The 20,320-nt window shown below is 33.5% G+C and overlaps 1 protein-coding gene across 1 annotated transcript in view; it reads right to left on the bottom strand.

Annotated features, from left to right (window-relative positions):
• The window catches only part of ROBO1 (roundabout guidance receptor 1), a 913,964-nt gene that overhangs the window by 381,745 nt on the left and 511,899 nt on the right, over window positions 1–20,320 (bottom strand). The window lies entirely within an intron of this gene.

Genomic DNA, 20,320 nt, shown 5'->3' with positions numbered 1-20,320 from the left:
GAACATCATTAAATGTGTTTTCCAGGTGGAAACTGTATGATTAAGGGACCAAAACACAGTCTGAAGAGCTTGTCTTTAAGCACAGACTTCCCCTGGGTACTTCCTACTCATCCTGTAAGTCTCAGATGAAAGTCTCTTCCCCAGAAAAGCCCTCCCAGACTTGTCATTTTCCATCTTCCCCAATAGGTCAGGTGTCTCTGTAAAATGCTTAAAGAAATTTCGACTATTTCTCCACAGTACTGATCACACATGTGAAATATATATCTTTTAAGCGTGCCTCTTTTGCAAGTCTCATAAACTCCACAGTGGCAGTGATGACTTCTGAATTGTTCACCAATGGTATTTTAGTTCATATCAAAGTACACTGAACACAACTTTGTGTTTACACTTCTGTATAGTATCCTAAGTTTTGAGAAATACTCAGCTAGACTAAGAGAGGAATAAAAAGAAACTCTAGGGGCTTCCCTGGTGGCACAGTGGTTGAGAATCTGCCTGACAATGCAGGGAACACGGGTTCGAGCCCTGGTCCGGGAAGATCCCACATGCCACGGAGCAACTAAGCCCGTGTGACACAACTACTGAGCCTGTGCTCTAGAGCCTGCAAGCCACAACTACTGAGCCTGCGTGCCACAACTACTGAAGGCCGCACGCCTAGAGCCTGTGCTCCTCAACAAGAGAAGCCATTGCAATGAGAAGCCCGCACACTGCAATGAAGAGCAGCCCCCGCTCGCCGCAACTAGAGGAAGCCTGCGCACAAAAACGAAGACCCAACGCAGCCAAAAATAAATGAATAAAAAAAAAGAAAGAAAGAAAGAAAGAAACTCTAAATGCAGATATCTGGGCATTCATGCCTTTTGCATTTAATCTATCCAATTCCAAAAGGAAATGGGTAATTTCTAGAAGAGTTTCTCTGTTTCAGTGTTCTCAGCTGGGGCCATTTTTGTCCTCTTCCCCTCACTCAGGATATTCAGCAATGTCTAGGGATGTCTGTGGTTGTCACGACTGTGTGGAGGAGGGGGGAAATGTACTACTGGCTTCTAGTGTGTAAATGCAAAGGATGCCGCTAAACATCTTATGTTACACAGGACAGCCTCCACCCAAAACAAAGAATAAACTGGCCCGAAATGTTAATAGTGTCAAGATGGAAAAACACTGCTCTAGTCGAACTTTAACACCTTTTGAGGGAATTTTCTTCTTGAAGGGATTAAATAAGTTAGTGGAAATGTATCTTATTAATGGGGTACAGTTAGGTTTCAAAGTTATTAGGCCAGCGATGTTGTATACCTTACTGTATAGGAAAATATTGGAAATGTAAAATCCTATGCAAACATAGCTCAAAGCTAAATGTTTATATACCTTAAAAAAGAAAATTTAATTACCTTCTTCTGTTAAGTTGCAATCTAGAGCTTATATAAAGAGGCATATGTTTTCAATAATATGTTATTTCTTTCATGTAAACTTGGAATTAATGGAGTGAGAAAGATGACGGGAAGGTAAGGCAAAGCGTAAAGTTTTGAATTGGTGTGGACTTAACCAAATATGAGCTATTGAGCATTGATTAGAAAACTTCTTTGGTGATAATGCCTAAATGTTACAAAACTTGCAACGGGAACTCACGGGCTCTTGTGTGGACATGGCTTTGAAAGAGCATAGAGTAAAAGTTATCTGTTGATATGTTCCAAAGTATATATAGTAAAAAAATAGATATATAATATATATTACACTAATCTTCCAGTGAACTACAAGATAAAGGAACGTCTGAGCCAAATTCAAATTTAAGAGCATTTAGTGTTTATTTAAACTTTGCTCTTGGCAGCACGAAAGTGACAAGAGTTTGGTGCACGCTTAGAATAATGACTGATGAGGCGCTATATTTGTTTCTAAAATGCATAGAGATCTCTGCCACTGACAAGCAGGGTGACAATGGACATGTCTCCTAATATCTCTAAGACCTATCTCCTTTTGTATTAAGTGAAGTGTATAATAATTCTTACCTTATGGGAGGGTTGCGAGGATTGAAACAGATAATATGCAAAAAGTGCTTAGCATAATGCTTGGAATAGAGAAGGCAAATATTTAATATCAGTTGATAATTACTGGTGTGATTTCATTGTGAAAAAAGAGCACTATCCTGAGAACTTCAGGATTAAGTTTAAAGTTAATAGTAGAAAACTGCAAACTTTTTAAATTAATAAAGCAAAGTATATAAGGGTTGTTGCTTGAGAGATTGTTTAGAAAGCCGTAAGTACAGTTTAAAAGACATCTACATACAACAGAGCTCTAAAATAACTCAAATTTGATTTTACTGAGGGAGTATCAAATTCATATAGTATTTAGAAACCAATATTCTTAAACAATAGCATGTTAGTGGCGACCTATTTTTGAATAGCCCAACTGAGTATGTGCTAAAATTAAAGTTGCCATGGTATACCTGAAATGTGATGGTCCAATGGTACTCAGATATTATTAATGTAATGTTCTCAAAGTATATCTCCTCTTAAATGCTATGAGAATAAGTAAATATGTTTTTTAAACCAACAGAGGAAATTTGGAATTTAAAAGATGTATACCTTTTCATTTTATTCCTCTGACAAAATGATAAAATCTATTTAGAATAATATTTCATTATAAGTTCAGAAACATACACCCTGGGTGTAAAGCCAAGAGAATGAAAAGAAAGTATTCAATGTCTATATTTAAGTGTCATGAAATGAGCTTTATAATGCTTATCTATTTGTGGGTAGGTGAGACTTATGGGAGGGAAACAATAGCTTCTAGAATCAAAGAATCAGTTATTTAAGGCTGGGCGGTCTGGGGATATTTTTCATGACATTATTATAGTGATATGTATCGAATAAATTAGCTTTCTAATACATAGTAAGGAGTACCAAAAAACCTTCAGAACCAATTTAACCTGGAGAGAAAATATTACTTTTTATTTAAATTAGATTTTTATTAAGATTTTCCTTACATTGCATATTATATAAATAATCTTCACACACTATTTGAGAAGTAGATTTCATTAGTCCATCATAAATTATTTTGAAACAGTAATTAATATAATAATATAATAAACTGAGTTTAAAACACAAAGCTTAGTATAAGTACTGGGCAACCATTTATTTCAAAAACATAAATGAGATGAGAGGGATTCCTGCCCCTATGAAATGGGTAAAAGAATCTCCTGATAGTAACCTCTTTACAAATATTGGGAATTTGTAGTTTTTGAAATTCCCTTCAAAGATTGGATAACACTACCTACTAAAATATTTCTTATTTCATGCATGTTCCCTTGGATTAAATTTGGATTGTTAATTCAGTATAGTTAGAGTAAATTATCCAAAATATGATTCAAAATTCAAAACACACACACACCCACATCCACATTTTGGTGAAATAGAAGTTCACAGTAGGTCTCTTTATATTTTACTTTGTGTCTTTGTACAAGAGGGAAAAATACCTTCTCTATGAAACGTTTTAATTGGCTGAGGGTGTTTAGTATACAATGCTCTATTGCCCTCTGCTGGCTAGAAAATGGTAAATAAAGACTTCCCATCTGCTCTTATCTATATGGGGGCTTTAGAAAACTATGGAAAATAAAGACACAGTTCAAAATAATAAAACAATATATTACAGTGATAGGAAATTTTAAAAATAAATTTATAAAACATGCTTATCATGTTTCTAGGGTTCCCTAAAATTTGCTTATTTTTAATTAGTTTTCATGTTAGCCAAATAATTTGCTTATTTTATATAACCCTAAACACTCTCATTAATTTAAAAAAATCACTCTAATTCATTATTTTAAAGCGATAATTGCAAGAATCATATTTGTGTAGGAATTTTGGGGATTTACTAACAAGATATGTATAATTTATTGTTGGCACATTTGTGGAATATTTTTATAGCTATTATGATATAGCTAGTGTGAGTTTATATTTTTTTATAAAGAAAATTTTATCTAGCTGAAAAACTATTTTCAACATAATTTTATAAAAGTGTAAAAACTAGCTAGATGTTAGAGTTCTTCTTTACTAATTAAACAAGTGACTTACCTTGCACATTTCATTCTCTTTTAAAGCATTGTTTATATGCTGTTCACATCCCACTGAGGAAAAACTAATATTGGTGTATAATCACACGTAAATTCTTTAATAACAGTGACAAGGCCCCAAGAAACAGAAAATGCATAGACTGATGAATTTACCTCGTTCCATTTTAGGACTGCACGCTGCTTTAATGCTTGATTACATTTAGTTCAAAAACATTTCTGAAGCGTAACCTTACCATCCATGGCAGAAGATGTAGATTTTATTATTAAGGGGGACTTGATGATTTCTCTAAAATAAAATTAAGATAGAAGTTTAAAACAAAGCTGTCACTGTTTTTTCAAAAATTTGGCTGGTATTTTGAATCTGGGATTTATTTTATATTTTCAATAGTTTCTCTCAGCTACAATATAAGTAGAAATAATCTGGTTTTCATTTCTATGAGTGTATTTCTTTGGAACATATATAAAACTTGGGTCATGGTGCTTTGAAATAGGCTTTATTCCATGAGCTCTGTCTTCCTATTTTATCCTCAGAACCAGTGTCTATTATGAATCAAGAGGATAATTTTTCCCCATGGCTTCCCTGCCAAAACAACTGTCAATCCTTTTAAAATTTTCTGGAGCAAATGGTGTTTTATAACTTTAACCACATCTGTTCCAGAATATATGCACACCTCAAAATTTCCAAGAACACATTTTCAGCCCAATCTGTAAGTTGCTAGAAGTCTTTGGTTCTCCACAAACTGAGAGAAAAAAAGTTTCATCCCAGAAAATATAATTATAAAAATAAGATGGAAAACAAGTTTTTTACCTTCCAAATCATGAGAGATTTTTAAAAAAAAGAATGCACTTTACAGTTTTTCATATTTAATCCTCATAAAACACTATATATATATAATATATACATATATATTTTACAGTTTCCATTTTAAAACTCAGGAGTATAGGAAAATGAGATTCAGAGAGATAGAAGACTCATCCAAATTCACAGAGGATGGCCTGTAGATCGAAAGCCAGGTAGGTCTGCCTAAGTCCAGGCCCATGGTCTTTTTATGACACCTCACAGCCTCTAAAAGAGGAAACAAACTGGGAATCCATTTGTATCAGGGTCTTAAAATGATCATGCCTTTTGATCCAATAATTCCCACTCTGGGAAGCTAAGGAAACATTCAGTATACAGTTAAAGATGTCCATGACAGCATTAATTAAAATAATGCAGGAATAAGAAAAGAAAACTAGGAAAGGGCTACATTTTTAATAAAAAATAATGGATAAAGAAGTAAACTATGTATGTCATCTAATAGAATATTAGTCATTAAAAATAATAGTTTTGAGTTACTTAAAAAGTTATGAGTTGCTTAGGGTAAAACAGGCAAACAAAAGTTTATTATGTAATTATATTTGAAAAGACAGGTTTATTGGTACTGACAGAGAGATGTATCCTATATTGTTGGGTGAAGAAAGTTAGTTATGAAACAATAGTATGTATTCTATAACACATTTTGAAAAAAAAAAAAATATATATGCCCTAGCATATGTGAAAAAGGATTGTGTAACTTATGTCACCCTGTTGATCTAAGAAATAAAAACAGTAAATAAGTTTTGAAGTATATATTTTTATACTATATAAACTTTATAACATGTATTACTTTTAAGATTATAAAAATTATAAAGATGTAATATTTACAGTATGATTATAACTGTGATGAAATACACCAAAATAACAATAGTTGATACTTTAGGGCGAGGAGTATATATTTATTGCTTTTTTAAAAAGTTTAAAATGTTTTCAATATGTTTATACCTTTTTTATTAAAAACTATGAAATAAGCATTATAAAATAATCGTTTCCAACAAATAATAGTTTCCAATAATAGTGTTCCTTCCTTCTATTTCTCTGTCTTATGGATTTTTGTGAGAAATATTGTTTTACTTTGCTGTTCTTAAAGTACTTAGCAGGTTCTCATGGTAAATGACCTCATGTAGATGCATTACTCTTATAGAACTAACTTACTTATTTAATTTCTATGGAAATGTTAAAATTGAAAACCAACTTGACTGACTTATTGCTGATGTCTGTTAAAGAATAAGAAGAAAAATATTACTGTAGTATTCTATTAGTTCAAAATTCATCAATTCCCAAAAATAGTAACCTGAAATTTAACTTTTGTTAAACAGCTTGAATAGTACAAACAAAACTGCCATGACCATTGATGCATTTAACCAAGGGACCTCATTGTTTTCAAACATCTCAAGTACTTGAAAGATACCTATTTACTTATAAATTAATAAATGATTTTTTTCAAAAATATCTCATGCATTTTAAAAAATATCCTCTTTAAAATTGATGAGGCAATATCTTCTTTCCTTGGTAATATGAGTATATTTATAAATTGTGACTAATTTTGACTTGGGTTACCAAATTAATCTAAATTAATGGAAATTTCATATGAGAACTAGAACACGGTACTATCAAAGTTGATCTCTTCATGTTACTGAGATAACTTCTGAAAGTTTATGAAAAATAAAAACGTTAGTCTTTTTTCTTTCTCTCCCTTTTCTTTCTTTTATTTTATATTATAAGCACATAGATAAATAATCATTTGTACAAGCAATATATTTTGGCTTTTATTTGGGTGTTACCCTGAATGAAAAAACTGTGGATGTGAATTTATTCATCTTTTCCTTTCTACTTGATACCCACTCCTCCTGGTTCTCTATGGCAGAAAGAGCTAAACATAAACTTGCTTTAATTTCAACATCATGTCAGGCAGGACTGAATGTGTATTGCCTTTCACGTATAAACATCTTTTAAATCTCATACCCAAAGAAATACTTTGCTTTTGAAAGGAATCTTTATGCATACAAATAAAGTAAGTATATTTTCTTTAGTTCTCAACTCCTACAGTAGATGGTCTTGTACAAATTAAGGAAAAAACCCTTAAAAACATTTATGACTAAAATATTAATCAAATAATGACGTCAGTGTGTTATTAAAGAATGCAAATATAACAAAATTATCAGTTTCCTTTATTCTTTCATTCTGAAAAAGAATGACATTGACTGGGAATTTTATAATGGCCCAAAGGAAAGAAGGCCTCTGTGTGCCTCAAATCTGGTATTTTAAGTTGAAGTCAGCTGTTAAGAATTACTGAATTATCCAGGGCAGAATCTAGGGTATGGCTCACATTACAGTATGTTGGATATGAAAAGCTGAACACAAGAGGGGTGAAAATTTTCAGTGATTAAAAAGGCCTGTGGGATTGAATGTTTAGATTCCAGAGCAACACATCAAGAGGAATGTTGCAGATTCTCAAGTTCTTGCAGCAAATTGTGTCTGTAAATCGATGAAAGGTTCCTGAAGAAATATATCAAGATGGCTCTAAAGAGTATATAAAGTTTCTTTCAGTTCTCACGGGAATGAAAATTAAATCTGATGGGTGAAATCAAATACATAACAAAGCTAAGAAATTGAATGTACCAAGATTCCAATCAGGACAGAAAGTAGGATGAATTATTTCACTTATTTTCTCCTTTAATATTTTTTGAAACAACATTTATTAATGATTTCAGAATTAATTTTAATTAATCTTTATTGTGTCAAATATTTTAGGCATTCTGTATGATACAGTGACAATGTTTCTCTGTATGAATATTGCATAATGTCTTCAGCTCTATTACTTAGATTTCAATAATTTCTCTTCCATTTCATATTGAGTCTTCTCTGAACCATTTTTCCTCATAAATGGCAGCTGACATCTAATTAAACATGATGAGTTGGTGGATAACTGAGGATATGTAGGTATTGTTGATTTAAACATGTATCCCCAACATCAGTATTAAACAAAATATTCCTCTTTTGTGCCAGAAGGAATAAATTTTGATAAAATTTGTCACAGAAATTATATATATTGCAAAGGGATTTTATATTTACCAAGCAAATTGTTTATAATCTATGCTTCTAGATATAGGCTCTTTTTTTTCCCCTCTTTTTTTTTTTTTCATTTTTAAATTTTTTGGACATAATGCAATGCCTTTCAAAAGGCAACTTTTCAATACAAACTTTAAAATTAATGATACTAAATTTTTCTCTCTAAAACTCGCTGTAGCAAGTTGAGGCACTTTATTCGGGCATTCACAATTTAGAAAAATGTTTTTTGTAAGCTTCACAGAAAAACATTTGAACAAATTAAAAATCATTGCAGTAATATACAGAGATCTCATATTCCTTTGATTTTCTGTGGGTAAATGTGTGAGGACATGTGTATGTATGCACTTAACTCCAAGAAAAAGAAATGTCTAGAGTAAAACATGTCTTGAGTTTTTGGTAAAAGGGATCATAAAAGTTTGTGAAATTATTCAAAGTAAATTGGAAATACATATTTTTACATTTTATGTTAGAATTTAACTTTAATTGAGGAATTTGTGAATGGGAGCTAAACATTTTTAGAAATGCATTTTTTGTTACTGTATAGCACAGGGAACTCTACCTAATGCACTGTGGTAACCTAAATGGGAGGGAAGTCCAAAAGGGAAAGGATATCGGTATGTGTATGGCTGATTCATTTTGTTGTGCAGTGGAGGTTAACACAACATTGGAAAGCAACCATAATCCAATAAAAATTAATTAAAGAAAAAAAAGAAATGTGCTCTTTGTGATATTTAACTGTCTCTTCACTGTTTTATTTCTTATCAGATAAAGAGGGATGCTTCTTTTAAGTACAGTTCTTTGAGAAAATAGAAGTAGTTATAAGTTCAATCATCTCTCTATTGTCCCCTCATTATGATCCAAGAAAGATTTTTTTAAAAAGCTAAATCAGCTGAGATTTAAACTCCTTTGAACTAGGAAAGTACTGTATGATAGTTTTCAATAATTTTACAGCAATTTGTAATAAAATAATAGAAGGTAAGAAAATTACACATTGGACCCTAAGTCAAAGCATGAAACATCTAAAACTAAGTTTAGTAGGAACTCATCTCTATCATATGGTGATTTATGCAACATAATTGAAACAGGAACACATTTGGCATATACTATAGGAAGACTCACATTTACTAAATTACTCAGGGAACCTTTAAACACATGTATGGCTGCCTCTTACACAGTATACCCTTGTGATGGTGGTGCCCTGCCCAGCTCTTGCACAATTGTGAACCTTTTCTTTCAATAAGTTTTTCTAAATTTTGAATCTTGCAGACAGTTAACCCTCTGATCCTTGTACTCTCATCTTTTTTATTTTTCTGTTTGTTTTTGTTTTTTTTTTGGCTGCACCATGTGTCTTGCAGGATCTTAGTTCCCTGACCAGGGATTGAACCTGGGCCCCCTGCTGTGGAAGCATGGAGTCCTAAGTACCGGACCACCAGGGAATTCCCTACTCTCATCTTTATGTACCACAGTCAGCACAAATTAGGAAAAGTAGCTGTGGACATCAAGAAGACACACCGTTGCTTTACAGAAATAAACTTCTTAGATAACTTTTCAGTATATTTCCCTTTCAAAAGGTGAGGCCAACTTTTACTTGTACAGTTGCTGATCATGTAATTTTCTTTCCTTGATCTCATTTCACTACTGAAAACTGAATACATAGGTGAATTTTAAGATTCAGTAAAAAGTCATCTGTAAAATATTAAAACTAGAAGCAAAGCTTACTTTAAAAAAAAAAAAAACCTCTACAAAGATACAGTAATCAAAGCAGCATGGTACTGGCACAAAAACAGACATGTAGATCAATGGAACAGAGTAGAGAGAAGAAAGGGTAGAGAGCCCAGAAATAAACCCACATACTTGTGGTCAATTAATCTGTGACAAAGGAGGCAAGAATATACAATGGAAAAAGACAGCCTCTTCAATAAGTGGTGCTGGAAAATCTAGACGACTACATGTAAAGGAATTAAATTAGAAAATTTTCTCACATCATGTATAAAAATAAACTCAAAATGGATTAAACACCTAAATGTAAGTACTCACTCCTTAAGGCTCCTATAAGAGAACACAGGCAGAACACTCTTTGACATAAACTGTAGTAATATTTTCTTTTGAATTGATCCTCTAAGACAAAAGAAACAAAAGCAAAAATAAACAAATGGGACCTGATTAAACTTAAAAGCTTTTGCACAGCAAAGGAAACCATTGACAAAATAAAAAAAAAAACTTATGAAACGGGAGAAAATATTTGCAAATAATATGACTGATAAGGGGTTAATATCCAAAATATACAAACAACTCATACAACTCAATATCAAAAAACACAAACAGCCCAATTAAAAAATGGGCAGAGTGCCTGAATAGACATTTTTCCAAAGAGGAAATGCATATGGCCAACAGGCACATGAAAATATGCTCAACTTTGCTAATCATCAGAGAAATGGAAATCAAAACCGTGATGAGATACCACCACACACCTGTCAGAATGGCTATCATCAAAAAGCCTATAAATAACAAATGTTGGTGAGGATGTGGAGAAAAGGGAACCCTAGTATACTGCTGGTGGGAATGTAAATTGGTAAAGTCACTGTGGAAAATAGTATGGAGGTTCCTTAAAAATCTAAAAATAGAACTACCATATGCTCCAGCAATTCCATTCCTGGGTATATATCTGAAGAAAATGAAAACACTAGTTCAAAAAGATACATGCATCCCAATGTTCATAGCAGCTTTATTTATAACAGCCAAGATATGGAAGAAACCTAAGTGTCCATCAACAGATAAATGGATCAAGAAGATGTAGAAACCCAACTACATATATAATATATAGAATGGAATATTACTCAGCCATAAAAAAGAATGAAATTCTACCATTTGCAACAATGTGGATGGACCTAGATGGTATTATGCTTAGTGAAATAGGTCAGGCAGAGAAAGACAAATACTCTATGTTATCACTTATATGTGGAATCCGAAAAATAAAACAGATGAGTGAATATAACAAAACAGAAACAGACTCATGGATATTGAGTGGTTACCAGTAAGTAGAGGGAAGTGGGGAGGGGCAAGATAGGGACATGGGATTAAGAGATACAAACTACTATGTATAAAATAAATAAGCAACAAGGATATATTTTACAGCACAGAGAAATATAGCCATTATTTTGTAATAACTTTAAACAGAGAATAATCTATAAAAATATTGAATCACTATGTTGTACACCTGGAACTAAAATCTTGTAAATAAGCTGTACTTCACTAAAAAATAAAAGCCTCTCCCTGAAAAAGAGTATCATCATGCCTGGTATTAAAAATTAAATTCTAGTGACCTTCGCAATGTCACATGTGATCCTGGGTCAAATTCTACATTTCCTACTCTCAGATCCAGACCGTAGCACTCCCTGTGGCCAGGTAGAAAGGCTCACAAGCATATCCCCAGACCAAGAGCAGAAAGGGCTGTATTCTCTAAGCCCTGAATATAGACAGCAACTTCCACACAGTGGTTGCTCCTTTCCCTCCACGCAGAAGAAAAGCATCCCTCTGTTAGCAGATATGTCTGTTGAATGTAAAAAGACAGTCACAAAAGCAACAAGTTTGCTGTGTGGGAAGGTTCTAGAGTGGGGAAGAAAGATGATTGAAGACTCTGGTTACACAATGCCCCAGAACTGATGTACAAAAAGAGTTTTGACCTGATGTTCTGTATATTTTGGTAACATTAAGGTGGAAAAAATTTTTAAGGAATTGGCTTTAATACCTATTTCAGAAAATAGACATAATTGTTCTACCTGTTTCTTCCTTTCTTTTTATTTCTCTTTTTAGAATCCAATTCTCTACTGTTTTCTGGCAAATGTATCTTCCCCTTAAAAAATAGCCCCTTTATTTTTCCTGTGAAATTCATCCTTGGAGCTGAAGTGTTACATAATTTTAATTTTAGAATTTAATTGTCAACCAGCATCATCTGTGGGTCAGGAGAGTAAGGAATATTGTACTAAATCCTAGGGAGGAGAAGCTGGGCAAAAGAAAACAGCTGTGGTTTTGGGCTGAGATGGAGATGGGTTTAAAATTCTAGCCATCTACTTAAACACTATGTGACTGCAAGCAGTTTTCTTAACTTCACTCTCAGTTTCCTCATCTGTAGAATGAGGATAATAATAGCTTCCTGTCAGGGTTGTTGTGAGGATGAAATGAGATACTTGATACATAGAAAATGTCTGGTATATAGTAGATGCTCAATAATTAACCATCATTATTATTTCATGGTTGATTTTATGACCTATGGAGAGTTTAAGTAGATCGATACTAATAACAAGTTGTAATCAACCACAGAAATATAAAAATTTCTTTCTGATCTAGGCTTGCAAAGGACTTCCAGACATTCTGAGAATTCCAGAAAGTACTAATGGTGGCAACCAAAACATGAGAAGGGGTCAGGGTTCTCCTCAAGCTTTCTCTGTAATCTTCAGCAAGTCTTGTGTTTCATGGTATCGTTATTAATGGGAGATGTATGTCCAACCAATGGGGTGCAGATCAAATGACTTAATAGGTCAAAATGTGCTTTGTAATTTTTAATATTAAAAAAAGTTAAATCATCACAGACTTTTCAGTTATTCATACTATTTCACAAACTTAATATTACAGCAGGCTATATCAGCTTTGACTTCTCAGTTATTGATACCATTTCAATAAATGCAAGATAAACTTTAAGAGCTAATAAATTTAAAAACTATAAAGAATAATTTACTAGAAAGGATGAAATAACATATTGTGAAATAGGTAATACCAAAGGTCTAGTTATTTCTTTATCTCCAAACCAAAAGCACAACTCTCATTTTATTTTTGCTTTTCCAATATGAACACGTCGATTCTTTGACTATTACTCATATCACATAGTTTTTCCACTCCTCTCTCTCTTGACATTCTTGACATAATATATATATATATATATATATATGTGTATATATATGTATATATGTACATATATACATATATATACATATATATGTATATATATGTATATATGTATATATATACATATATATACATATATATATATATATATATATATATATAATACTTATTGGCTGTTGTTACTAGAGTGTTGCTCTATATTCCCTGATGTGGACATGGGGCATCCTAAAATTATACTAGCTTTTAGTTTTCGTTTTGCCATTTCAGTGGTTAACTATGACTCCTACCTCCTCTGAAATCACTGATCGCATGAGTCAGTTGTCTCTTTCTCAACATAAAGCATTCAATTATGTGATACTTCCCTTTAAACTTTGATATCTCTCTAACTGCTTACAAGAAACATTCCAGACACTTCAGACTAGCCCAAAAGGCTCTTCGGAGACAAGCTCACTTCTTAAGGCTTTCCCTCTTTTGGTTTTCTCATGTGCCTTGACAGAAATATCAGGCCCCCAAATCTTCTCAGACACCACCCCTACCCCATACTGGTGACATGTCTTTTGTCATGACTTTTCCCTCAATTTCCTGTTGAGCAGTGAACACCAGCTTAGATGCCACTTCTCCCATCACCGTCCTCGGTCCTCTGGGAAGAATGGATCTGCTTGGGGAAGTCAGGATTTTATAGTCCTAGATCTCTTTATACATTCATCTATCTAGCACTAGTCACATTTCCCTATTTCTTTATCTCTGTTTTTTGATTGTTACTTTTGTGTCTGTCTCTCTCATTTACAAAGCGAAGTTGTGAATCACCCACACAGTGTCTTATTCATCTTTGTGTCCCCAAGACTAGGGGATTTCTCTTTCACCTCCTCAACTGAATCTTCAAGACATAAATATTTGTAAGCCATTGGCTTATATCTTAAAGTTAAAATTGCAACCTCTAGAAGTAATCATTAATCCTAGTTTGTAGAAACATTCTTTTTTTCATACGTCCCATAGGATGTTAATGGATATATTTTGGAATGATTTTCTCTTCTATTTCTGATACCATGACAGTCAACGAGTGAAAGATACAAGTAAAAACTGGAATTAAGCTAGAATAAAAACAGGCACAAACGACAATTTACATGAGAATGCTAATCAGAATGCTTTGTTTTCTAACAGCTTTTATGAACTTCTTCTACCAGATGCCTATGTTAAAGTACAGCTTGGCTAAATTCTGCAAGGACAGATCTGCTTTTTCCAAAAGGAGGGTTTCATATGGTAATCCCACACAGGCAGCCTTTAACATTTTACTATCTGTGAACAGGAGGTTAGAGTGCTGTCAATCACTCTGGGTGGTCTCTGAGCAAATGTTACACTTGTCACCACCCTCTAACTGGGATTAGGAATGTGAAGTCCCATCATAGCCCAAGTTCTGCCCACATATTCATGGTCACTGTGGTGGTGGAAGTGAAGAAAGGCTTACTGTAGCTTTCAGTTCTTTATTCATATCTGTGACAGACGGAATAAACCACACTGACAAGATGGGACTGTAGCACAGACATTTCCCCTTTTCTCTGGCTCTGTTTTCTAACACTCTAGGCAAGCAACATTCACAGCACTGAGATCTTGAAACACTCTGGACTCATCTTTATATTATTTCCCGGAATCATGAAAAAAGGATGACAACTACCACTTATTAAGTACTTCTATTATCCGGGAACTAGACACACACAGACACAGAGGTCCCAACCAAATAAGTAAACACACACACACACCCATTTGTTCATCCATTTATTCAACAATATTTTGAGCAGGTAATACTCTATATACACATATCAATTTGATGTTTAAAATATTCTAACATACATTTATCTTTTTAAAGATGAAAAATTGAGACTTAGGAAACTGAGATGCAGAAAGATAAATACTTTTCATACAACTAATTAAGAGCAGAGTCTGCTTTAAAATCATATATGCCATGAAAACTCTCACTCTTTATACTTCCTGATGTCACAAAAAGAAAATAATAATTTAACCTTGTAATTTCCAAAAGAAGAAGTCAAATATAATAGTAAGGCAAGGGCACTGATGTTCTGAACTTAACAATGGATTACATCAGATTCCTAAAAAGTAATTCTATACAGAGTTCCAGGCACATATTTTCTTTTACCCGTTGAGTTACTGGATCAAAAATTTCTATATGTGAAAAGTGAGAAGTTTGTCATTGAATCCTTAGGCAAATATACATTAAGATAATAACTTATCTCTATGATGTGATTTAAATGATAGATGCTTCCCCAAATGAACAAATCAACCCATATTTTAAATGCACTAGGAGAGTGTTACTGAAGTAAATTTTATAATGAAATCTGAATTCACAATAATTGTTTCCTGAAGCTCCATTTTATTGTTAAATCTAGATTTTTCTCTCATCCTCTTAATACCCAAATTCAGACAATAAAGTTGTATTTTATCATAGCTTTAATTTTTGCTCCATAATATAAAAGCTGCCAAATATAATTCTTATATTCCTTCTATCTTTTATTTCTCTCTTTGCCTGAGACCATCATACAAAGAGCTCCAAAAATTTATGCTAATGCAACACCTTCCACAAATAAAATAAACACAATTGCCTAATGCTCAAGAAGACTGTCAATAGGATACACTAGATGCAACGCATCAAATGTTTCCAGGAGACTTATAATTGGAGGTTTGTGCATATTCATCTTAATGGAGTATAAAAAATAAATCACATAAAATAAATGAGGGACATTAATAAACCAATTTCACACAAAATTCCATTTCCCCAATGGTTTGAAGCTTTATGCTTTTTGAATTTGCTCTTCTCAGGCACAGCAGTCATATGTGGATCTTAACAACTATTTTTAATTTAAAAAATTCTCTTTGGAAAAGGATCCATCTGTTTATTGAAACAATCCTTTGCAAAACCAAGGAGGTCACTTCAGGTCAAAACCCATATCTAAGTTGGTTTAAGCTTAGGGTAACCTAAATAGTGTGTCAAATTGGGACTACTAGATATATAAAATGACATCATATAATTTTTTTCAAAACTCTTAGATTCTACATTCCTTGTGAAGAACTGGTTTTAAGGGTAAAATCTGGGGAGGAAAAACCTATTGGAATGCAAAAGTGCATTTAACATTTGTTTATATTTCCACAACATTATGCTAGATTTAAGCTGTCAAACTAAGTTGGTAACAAATGTTAAGTATAGAAATATATACAGCAACCAGCCGACTGCCAAATCAGGCAAACAAAGAACTCTTGTCAGAGGGTTACAGATTCCAAAGTTAAATGTGAGGTAATATTTTCAGGGTAAGGTTTTTTTTTTTTACCTCTAATGGAATGATTTCTTTAAATGGCTGCACTTGTACAGCAGAGCGGGATGGATACATTTGCAGTGGAATTCTGCACAAGGATTCACCTACAAAACTAGCTCTACAAATGTGATTATTGCTTGGCTGAATTGCACATTACCTTGAGAAATAATACTTGGGATAAAAATGAGTAACTTCCTACTGCTTAATGTGAAGAAAGTCATTTGCACCTTTGTTCTCACTTTTTTGTTAAACAAATGAACTCAAATGAACAATGTACGTGAAACTCTTATTTCCCGTTCATTAGTGTTATATGTCTCTCATTTACTTTAATGGCCAGTGAAAAACAATTACATTTATTAAACAATATATTACATGACCAATATTCTAGAGGGTACAAACATATGTCTGGTTTCTCCACACAAAACGCTTATAATTTGGTTTCAGATATAATTCGTCAATCAATAATGCAAAAAACCATGATAATAACTATAAGTGTCATGAAAGCACAGTGAGTTACTTGATGGAAGGGGCCTTATACTATCGTCTTCTAGTGTCCAATACCTATTGTTGGCAGTTAGCGTGGAATATGGAGGAAGGAGAAAAAAAAGTCTATAATGAAAGAGACCAAATTTTTTAATGCTAGAACAGTTATTTGCTATCTGACCGAGGAAATAATTGTCTCAGTTTCCTTTTATGCAAACTTAGGATAGCAACACTTAATCAGCACTTAATATATAAAACAAATTATATGTATATATCACACCCCTTCTGAAACATACATAATTGTTACTTTCTACTACCTACACTTCTTTTAGCATGCCACATTGGACTTTGAATAGTTCTTTGAATGAGAAGTGCTATGGAAAAAAAATGATTTTGAGTCTTTGAAATGGAGATGCCAGAATGAAAAACAAACAGACAAACAAAATCCAGGAGTTTAAAAAAAAATTAGAAGTACTGTAAATCAACCCAGGAAAGATAAAAATGAAAATAATTTTTGGATTTTTCCTAATTTTCATTACTATAATGCTGAAAAAAGGGAAAGACATTAATGTTTAACACAAACAGTAGAAGTTTATAACTGCATATTTAAGTTTTTCCCAAAAAAAAAAAAAGAATGAAAATGAAAATGGGGAGAGGGGCGCTTAGTGATCTGCTGCTATTAAGTTCAACCACTGACTTCCAAGACTAGAACTTGGCCATTCCCAATAACTGTAACACCCCATAACTTCAATTCAAATGTTTCCTTCTCTTACCATCTTTCCAACATCCTTCCTCAATTATTCGAATATTTCCTTTACCTTAGCTGGAATTACAATCTATTACCCCTGCCCCCCAAATAGTTTTGACTATTCCTCTCTCAACTCATGTCCTTCCTCCCCTTTCCATTTATTTATTTAATTTATTTATAAATAATTGAATTACAGTTGATTTACAATGTTGTGTTAGCTTCAGGTGTACAGCACAGTGATTCAGTTATACATATATATGTATACACTCTTTTTCAGATTCTTTTCCCTTATAGGTTATTACAAAATACTGAGTATAGCTCCTTGTGCTATACAATAGGTCCTTGTTGGTTATCTATTTTATATATAGTAATGTGCATATTTTAATCCCACACTCCTAGTTTGTCCCTCCCTCTCCTTGGTAACCATAAGTTTGTTTTCTATGTCTGTGGGTCTATTTCTTTCTTGTAAATAAGTTCATTCGTATTTTTTTTTTTTTTGATTCCACATATAAGCTATACCATCTGATATTTTTCTTTCCCTGTCTGGCTTACTTCACTTAGTATGATAATCTCTAGGTGCATCCATGTTGCTGCAAATGGCATTATTTCATTCTTTTTTATGGCTGAGTAATATGCCATTGTATCTATTTATCTATCTATACCACATCTTTTGTTTGTTTGTTTAGTTTGTTTCTTTTTGTGACTTGTTTTGTTTTGTTTTTGGCTGTGCTGCACAGCATGAAGTATCTTAGGTCCCTGACCAGGGATCGAACCCGTGCCCCCTGCAGTAGAAGTGCAGAGTCTTAACCACTGGGCAGCCAGGGAAGTCTCTATACCACATCTTCTTTAAAACATTTTTTTAAAAATAATTTTTACTATTCCCCTCTCAACTCATGTCCTTCCTCCCCTTTCTATTTAATGTTCCTTCACTATCATAATTTTCTCACATATTTCCTTGCAAGGATCTTGAAACACCTGTCCTCTTCTCTTTCACTTTATTTCTCTGGTAAGAATCAACCCAATTAAACCTTACTCTCAGTTCACTACCCACCAATCAGATTTCCTGCTTCAGAGAGGTTACTGACTGATGGCCCCAGCTGTTATAATTTATACATGTATCACTGAATTTGCAACCAGGACATGATTTCCACAAGCTGCTCTCAGCCCATGCTGAAAATAGTGGTAACACCAATGCAGGACTTCTCTGATGGATGAATTTTATTCTGGCCAAAACACCTTACAACTGTGCCGCAGTCTGAGAAACTTCTTACCCCACCTTCCTTCTTTTCCTCACTCATTCACAGGGACAGACCTGTACTGTGGTCTGAAGACTCCTACCACATCTTCTGGTACCCTCCTCTTTTTCTCTAACAGACTGACTATTCGCTTGCATATCCAATCCTATTTTGACATTTGATTCTCATGAAACCTCAGACTAACACAACTGGCATCCATGCAGCTGAGCATGGCTGGAAAAGAATACACAACCATGCTGACTGCCTTTATTTTAAATTTGTGACCATTAACTTCAAGTGACTTACTCACTTAATAAGTATTTATGAAATATCATGATTCTGTCATTCCTTATGTCCTTGAGAACCAAGATACTCAGTATGGAAGAAAGGAGATACAGGTGTAATACAGAAGAGACAAAGCAAAAACTGTGGGTGTATCCTCACTCTGCCCACTGAAAAGGTCCAGAAACAATGATTAATCAATGAGCATCCCTGGACTCAAGCTGCCGTCTTGAAATACCCTTTTCCATTAAAGGAAGTCAGGGCTTTTCGGAAAAATGGCTGATGTTAGGTCTAGGGCAGGGAATGTGCAAGATGAGTCTGAAACATCTTAGCATAAAGACTCTATTGGCCAAAGATGAGACAATTTAATCTTGGATAAGGACAAGATTTATAGTGGATTGACACTCATCAAATATGTTTAAATTCACAAATTCATGTTTATATTTAAAGTCTAGTTGTCAGCCTCTGAGGATGACTGTGAAACAATTCATTTTCTTAAAAGCTAGCTAGATAAAAGGAAAGGATCTAGCATTTGTCCTGGTTTTCCATATGAACTGTACCACTGGATAGCCAAATGATAGATGATGGTGGATCTCTCTTTTTAAAATTATTCTGGGCAATTAAAAAATATAGAATTAGAATATTACTGTCTTGCATCTCCTAAGGGAATTAACAAATAGTGAAAAACAGACATAATGTGCCTCTGTTTGCAAGACTTTAGGCTTACCAAATAAATATAATCTGAGTTTCATCAATCTACTGGACCTAGCTGTCAATTTACAGAAAATACAGAGTTCAGAGAAACATATTGAACTACAACCTGTAAAAGCCTACGGGTCAGTGTCTTGGGTTCCTCCACAGATAACCTGTAAGAAAAATAAATGGCTGGAAGAGAAAACTGTAGATTAGTCGAGCCCTAAAAGACACATTGTGTTTTAAAGAAAAAGTAACACTAAGCTAAAGTGTCTAAGGATGCTTACTTGCATGATACAATCATAAAGAAAAGCAGGGACATGATTATTATAAAAGCCAAAATAGTGGTTATTTTGGGCTTGGAATGAGGGATTTGTGACTTGCATGGGGCACATATGGCAGGGCTTCTAAGATGGTTGGCAATGTGCCATTTCTTGACCTGGGTTACACGGGTATTCTCCTTGCAATTATTCACTAAGCTATGCATGTATTACTTTGGTTTGCTATATCTACATTTTATTTTACAAGAAAAGGTTAAAAATGCTATTCTGATACTTTCAATCAGATTAAAAAAAGAAAATAGAGACTCATTTTGTAATGAGAACACTCTCATTGCCATGGTATTAAAAATACAAATGTGACTATAAATACAATTGCCAAAATATTCCTTTT

The sequence above is a fragment of the Balaenoptera physalus genome, assembly GCF_965194825.1.
Source record: "Balaenoptera physalus genome assembly, chromosome: 4".
In the NCBI taxonomy this organism is placed as follows: domain Eukaryota; kingdom Metazoa; phylum Chordata; class Mammalia; order Artiodactyla; family Balaenopteridae; genus Balaenoptera; species Balaenoptera physalus.
Note: the sequence above shows the minus strand (reverse complement) of the source record. Positions and strands in the feature narration are given on the sequence as shown.